Source organism: Drosophila tropicalis, unplaced genomic scaffold, assembly GCF_018151085.1.
Source record: "Drosophila tropicalis isolate 14030-0801.00 unplaced genomic scaffold, ASM1815108v1 contig_805, whole genome shotgun sequence".
Taxonomy (NCBI): Eukaryota; Metazoa; Arthropoda; class Insecta; order Diptera; family Drosophilidae; genus Drosophila; species Drosophila tropicalis.
Window position 1 is genome coordinate 406,629 of NW_027173295.1, and position 6,681 is coordinate 413,309.

Here is a 6,681-nt window from a genome sequence, read left to right on the forward strand (position 1 = left end):
GTCGACAGACATTACCATGTCCTGGAATGTCCTTTAAATAGCTGGAAAAAAGGACCTTTTCAGAAAATTTCATGTCCTGCATCCTTAGATGACCCTAACTTTTTTTGATGCCAATCGACAGAGATCATCAAGGACTTTCTAGGAAACCATGTCCTTTCGTCCTGCGCCAGGATTTGTGGATTCTAGAGCTAAAAAACGAAAAAAAGGATAATATTCCCGATGCCATATCTAGGCAGGACATTGATTGATTTCACCAAGACATCCTTTTTTGGGGCCTCCAGGATCAGGACTATCGATCTGCATTCCAGAATTTTCAATATCCTTCCAAAAATATTGCTCGAATTTTTGTAAGGGGGAGAGTCAGAAAAATGGCAAAAAAGTGACAAAAAACTACAAATGTCCTTATAACTCGATCATTTCAAGGACGACAAGGATGTCCTTTGGTCAGATTGTAGTCCTTGATGATCCGCATCGACTGACATTATCAGATCCTGGAATGTCCTTTTGGGAGCTGAGATAAAAGGATATTTTTGTTTATGAAAAAATGTTAATTAACTCGCGAGTCCTTTGCAGGAACAGGACGAAAGTGGTGCCCAAACATTCCAACCATTGAGGACTATCGTTGGTGCAAAGGACATCCCGATTGTCCTGCGGAGAGCTGAGATATTAAGGATTTTGTATTTTTTCTAGATTTTTTTAAACTTTTGCTTCAATTTGGGACTTGGAAAAAATTGCAAGTTAAAAAACAGAAAAGTGCTAATAACTCGGCAGTTTTAAGGATGAGAGAGATGTCGTTGGGCCAGGTGGAAGTCCTTGTTTATGCGCGTCGACAGACATTACCATGTCCTGGAATGTCCTTTAAATAGCTGGAAAAAAGGACCTTTTCAGAAAATTTCATGTCCTGCATCCTTAGATGACCCTAAGTTTTTTTGATGCCAATCGACAGAGATCATCAAGGACTTTCTAGGAAACCATGTCCTTTCGTCCTGCGCCAGGATTTGTGGATTCTAGAGCTAAAAAACGAAAAAAGGATCATATTGTCGAGGCCATATCTCGCCAGGACATTGATCGATTTCGCCAGGACATCCTTTTCTGGAGCCTCCAGGATCAGGACTATCGATCTGCATTCAAGGATTTTTCAATATCCTTCCAAAAATATTGCTCCAATTTTTGTAAGGGGGGGAGGTCAGAAAAATGGCAAAAAAGTGACAAAAAACTACAAATGTCCTTTATAACTCGGTCATTTAAAGGACGACAAGGATGTCCTTTGGTCAGATTGTAGTCCTTGATGATCCACATCGACTGACACTATCAGATCCTGGAATGTCCTTTTGGGAGCTGAGATAAAAGGATATTTTTGTTTATGAAAAAATGTTAATTTACTCGCGAGTCCTTTGCAGGAACAGGACGAAAAAGGTGCCCAAACATTCCAACCATTGAGGACTATCGTTGGTGCAAAGGACATCCCGATTGTCCTGCGGAGAGCTGAGATATTAAGGATTTTGTATTTTTTCTAGATTTTTTTTAACTTTTGCTTCAATTTGGGACTTGGAAAAAATTACAAGTCAAATAAACAGAAAAGTGCTAAAAACTCAGCAGTTTTAAGGATGACCGGGATGTCCTTGGGCCAGATGAAAGTCCTTGCTCATGCGCGTCGACTGACGTTACCATGTCCTGGAATGTCCTTCAAATAGCTGGGAAAAAGGACCTTTGCAGAAAATTTCATGTCCTGCATCCTTAGATGACCCTAAGTTTTTTTGATGCCAATCGATAGAGATCATCAAGGACTTTCTAGGAAACCATGTCCTTTCGTTCTGCGCCAGGATTTGTGGATTCTAGAGCTAAGAAACGGAAAAAGGATCATTTTGTCGAGGCCATATCTCGCCAGGACATTGATCGATTTCGCCAGGACATTCTTTTCCGGGGCCTCCAGGATCAGGACTATCGATCTGCATTCAAGGATTTTTCAATATCCTTCCAAAAATATTGCTCCAATTTTTGTAAGGGGGGAGGTCAGAAAAATGGCAAAAAAGTGACAAAAAACTACAAATGTCTTTATAACTCGGTCATTTAAAGGACGATCAGGATGTCCTTTGGTCAGATTGTAGTCCTTGATGATCCACATCGACTGACACTATCAGATCCTGGAATGTCCTTTTGGGAGCTGAGATAAAAGGATATTTTTGTTTCTGAAAAAATGTTAATTAACTCGCGAGTCCTTTGCAGGAACAGGACGAAAGTGGTGCCCAAACATTCCAACCATTGAGGACTATCGTTGGTGCAAAGGACATCCCGATTGTCCTGCGGAGAGCTGAGATATTAAGGATTTTGTATTTTTTCTAGATTTTTTTAAACTTTTGCTTCAATTTGGGACTTGGAAAAAATTGCAAGTTAAAAAACAGAAAAGTGCTAATAACTCGGCAGTTTTAAGGATGAGAGAGATGTCGTTGGGCCAGGTGGAAGTCCTTGTTTATGCGCGTCGACAGACATTACCATGTCCTGGAATGTCCTTTAAATAGCTGGAAAAAAGGACCTTTTCAGAAAATTTCATGTCCTGCATCCTTAGATGACCCTAACTTTTTTTGATGCCAATCGACAGAGATCATCAAGGACTTTCTAGGAAACCATGTCCTTTCGTCCTGCGCCAGGATTTGTGGATTCTAGAGCTAAAAAACGAAAAAAGGATAATATTCCCGATGCCATATCTAGGCAGGACATTGATTGATTTCACCAAGACATCCTTTTTTGGGGCCTCCAGGATCAGGACTATCGATCTGCATTCCAGAATTTTCAATATCCTTCCAAAAATATTGCTCGAATTTTTGTAAGGGGGAGAGTCAGAAAAATGGCAAAAAAGTGACAAAAAACTACAAATGTCCTTATAACTCGATCATTTCAAGGACGACAAGGATGTCCTTTGGTCAGATTGTAGTCCTTGATGATCCGCATCGACTGACATTATCAGATCCTGGAATGTCCTTTCGAGAGCTGAGATAAAAGGATATTTTTGTTTATGAAAAAATGTTAATTAACTCGCGAGCTTTCATCTTGAATTTTGGTAACGGTAAATATTTACTGATTCCAAATTTATGTACTTCATGCGCGTTTTATGCCCGAGAAGCTTAAGTATTTACCAAATATTGGTTGAGTTTACAATATTCCTCGATTTTATAATTCAGAGTAAAATATTTGGCTGTCAGAGCAGTCAAACGACGCGCCAAATAAAACAACAGGCTGGTAACGCCATAATTAATCAAAAATAGCGTTTGCCAACACTGAAATCTTCAGCCGATTTCTTCACTTTTCAACACTGTTAAGTAAATATTTACCTCAAAATCAATTCTAATCAAAAACCACATAAGAACACAACGTTTACATGCAGATGGCCGAAATCTTTAAGAGGTCGGCTTTTAATATTTCCTGAAAAGTTACTCGTAATAGTTTTGTTATGGACCTGCCAGATGAAAAAACAGTATTCTCACCCTGGTCCCGCGTATATCGATAGGCGCTCACTCCGGCTAGCTATCGGAAAAGAAGGTCGTGAGTTCCTACAACCCATCCCCAATACACGCAACAATAAACATTCAGGTAATTGACGAACAGCTGAACATCAATACCCCTTCGTCTGAAGGAATCCCAACACAGTACGAGGATCACTTCAGACGCCACTCCACTGGACAACACTTACGATACATAAACTACACGAATAACAACTATCTAACAAACTCACTAATTATTTATTCTTACCCCCTTACAGGAATGATGTCGTCGCCGCCGCTCCATGTGAACCGGACCTCCTCTTCCGGATTATCGAGGTCGAACGGGCCCCCCCCCTTTCCTTCGTGGCATGTCGATGAGGTATGCCACCCCATTATCACAGTCGTCACCTATAACATTTCATCATCACCACTCCTCAACTCCTCCAGGAGTCGTCGTGCTCCTTTCTCCCCATTCCCCCCCCCATCAAGAAAACACTCAGCAATTCATTCTTTTGTTGTTCATTACTCTTAATTATAATTAACACACGAATTTATTAACAATGCTTGCCCTGGTGTATATTTGAGCAGGTGTCTGCCACAGATTACGTTACATTTACTTTTCATTTTTTTGTTTTTTTCAAAATCAAGACGAATTTCCTTCCCGATTCCCACCTACCTATCAGAGCTCTTTTAGGGGGCAAGATCGAGAAAAAAATTATCCCGTTTATTGGTATCCTTTTTCACCTTTTTTCTTCTCTTTTTTCTTTCAGCTACCTACTGTCAAAACCACACCAAGGGTCGTGAACAACACGGGACTTAGGAATAATGAAATACACAAAAAAAAGAATGCGCACGTGGGCAACCAAAAAGGACAAAATAAATATTTAAAATAACAAAATAATAAATAAGGAATTAATTATGTAGATAAATAAATAAGGGAATAAATAAATATATATAAGGGAATAAATAAATAAGTAATTAAGCTAGTGAATTAAATAAATAAATAAATTAACAAAATTGACATAAAAAAAAACGGAATAAAAGACTAATATCTGGTTTTAATTTTTTTCCCCAGCCAGGTGGAGTTCTCCAGCAAATTGGGGGTTTTTGGAGCGGTCCGCACCAAAAATTAACGGGGATGAGAGCCAAAATTTTTCTTTCCCCCAATCAACCGAAACTTTGCTGCTCTTATGGCTTTGCTGGGCGATGGGTGTATAAAAAAAAAAACGTCTGGCCTGGAATCTAATTATTTCGGCGTCCCTCTTGTGATTTTATCTTTGGGCCCAATGGGCCAACGGGACCAAAAATTTAGTTTGGGGGACGGGTACAAATAAAATTGTTTACAACGTGGACTGGGGCTGCGGGTGCTCCTGCGCAGCTCGATTTAACCGCCCTATTTTGGGGCAAATTTTTTAAATTTAAAAAAAAGTCCCTAACTTGCATGGTAACCGAACACTTACCTAATTTTGACGGCCGGTTTCGCCTTGCTGCGCCTCGGGATTGCACAAAATTTTTCACCCAAAAAATATCAAAAATTTTCTGTTTGGCTCCTTCGGCCTGATGTAAGGATCTGTTTTTTCTCTTTTAATTTCAAGGATTTCAAGGATATGTTCACAATAAATTACACTTCATTGTTGAGATATTTAACTGCAATTCCTTCTCCTTGTTTCTTTAATTTTTTTTTCCCAACCGCCGCACCTCACTGTCCACGTTAAATTGACTTTAACCTTTTTACCCTTCTAGAATCAGACGACTCATCGCCTGATCTTACGGTTCCTTCCTTAGACCCGAGCCTGGGTCAACAGCCTTTTGACCGCTGGCCGACTTTCAAATTCAAAAAAAATCCCTTTATAATTCTGATCTACCCAACACTAGATCCCCCACTATTCCCCGACTTGCCCACTATTTTCGGCGCCTATTGTCACTATCGATAGGTCTCTACCGATAACCTCAGGGCTGGCCATAACAGTTTGGCTAATGAAGTAATTGATTTGGGTTCTGGATGTTCAGTGTTTCACTACCAACACTCCAATCGTTTCGAAATGTCAGTGTTGCACAGTACTGAGTTGTCCCATTACACAGCACTGTTTTTTATTTTCATCAAGTAGGCATCGAGAAATTTCTATCGAAAATTGAATAAATACGGGGACGACTCACAGGTTTCCTCATTCAGTTACTTTCCTCTGCTTGGACAACAACTGAATCAGTTTTTCCTTATTCTTAAAAAGGTTTAAAATATGCTTTTTTAAAATTAACTTTTTAAGTAAGGAAAACTTCTCGTATAACATTTTTTTTTTTTTACAACTCAATTTCGTAAAACGGAAGTTCCAACAGGTACTACCTTTGAATAACACCATTTTCCTTATTCATAAATTATAATTACAACGTCGCGTCTTTTAAAGCGATTGCGTTTTATTTTCCTTAATCTAAAATATCCAACCCACCTACAACTGCAATAGTAACTAACTAGCTATAATAAGTGTGGAGATTACATGTGGCTGTTACAACGATGCCACAAAAGGAACCTTCCATTAGTGGAAGTTTATAAGTTTCTCCATATGGATTGTCAAAAATAATACCCAGACAGTATTTCCATTTTTTTCTTATGTTGGCTTGGGCTGTATCAGTCATTCCAAGGAAAAGCTTTGCCAAATTCTACACCGCGTTTCGTTCTTCTTCTTTTTTGTCAACGTTTCAAACAGAGATGTGTTAGTGCAATTCAATTGACGAGACGAGACAAGTTGATCAATTAACCAAGCTTTTCCCCGACTAAAATTAATATAATGAGAGCTTTTTAATGTCCTTCAATTAACACAGGTATAAGACCTCGTTGTGTAGCCGCAACCATCGGACATGCACGACCATCGATATTACATATGCGATAACTCACAGGTTTTTTGATTGACTTCTTTCTGCTGGGGTGACAACTGAATCAGTTCTTCTTTATGCTTAAAAAGGTTTAAAATATGCTTTTTTAAAATTAACTTTTCCTTAAATAAAAAGTTTAGTTTTAAGTTATTTTTCCGATGAAAACATCGCAACGTTTTAAACAGAGATGTGTTACTGCAATTCAATTGACGAAACGAGACAAGTTGATCAATTAACCAAGCTTTTCCCCGACTAAAATTAATATAATGAGAGCTTTTTAATGTCCTTCAATTAACACAGGTATAAGACCTCGTTGTGTAGCCGCAACCATCGG

General features: G+C 38.9%; 1 long non-coding RNA gene across 1 annotated transcript; it reads left to right on the plus strand.

The window, feature by feature from the left end:
• The first annotated feature begins 3,456 nt into the window (after nt 1-3,456).
• On the plus strand, nt 3,457-4,455 carry LOC137580072 (uncharacterized). The gene is made up of 3 exons (XR_011032929.1): nt 3,457-3,588; nt 3,758-3,858; nt 4,250-4,455. It is a non-coding gene; the product is annotated as an uncharacterized lncRNA (long non-coding RNA).
• Nucleotides 4,456-6,681: the final 2,226 nt, after the last annotated feature.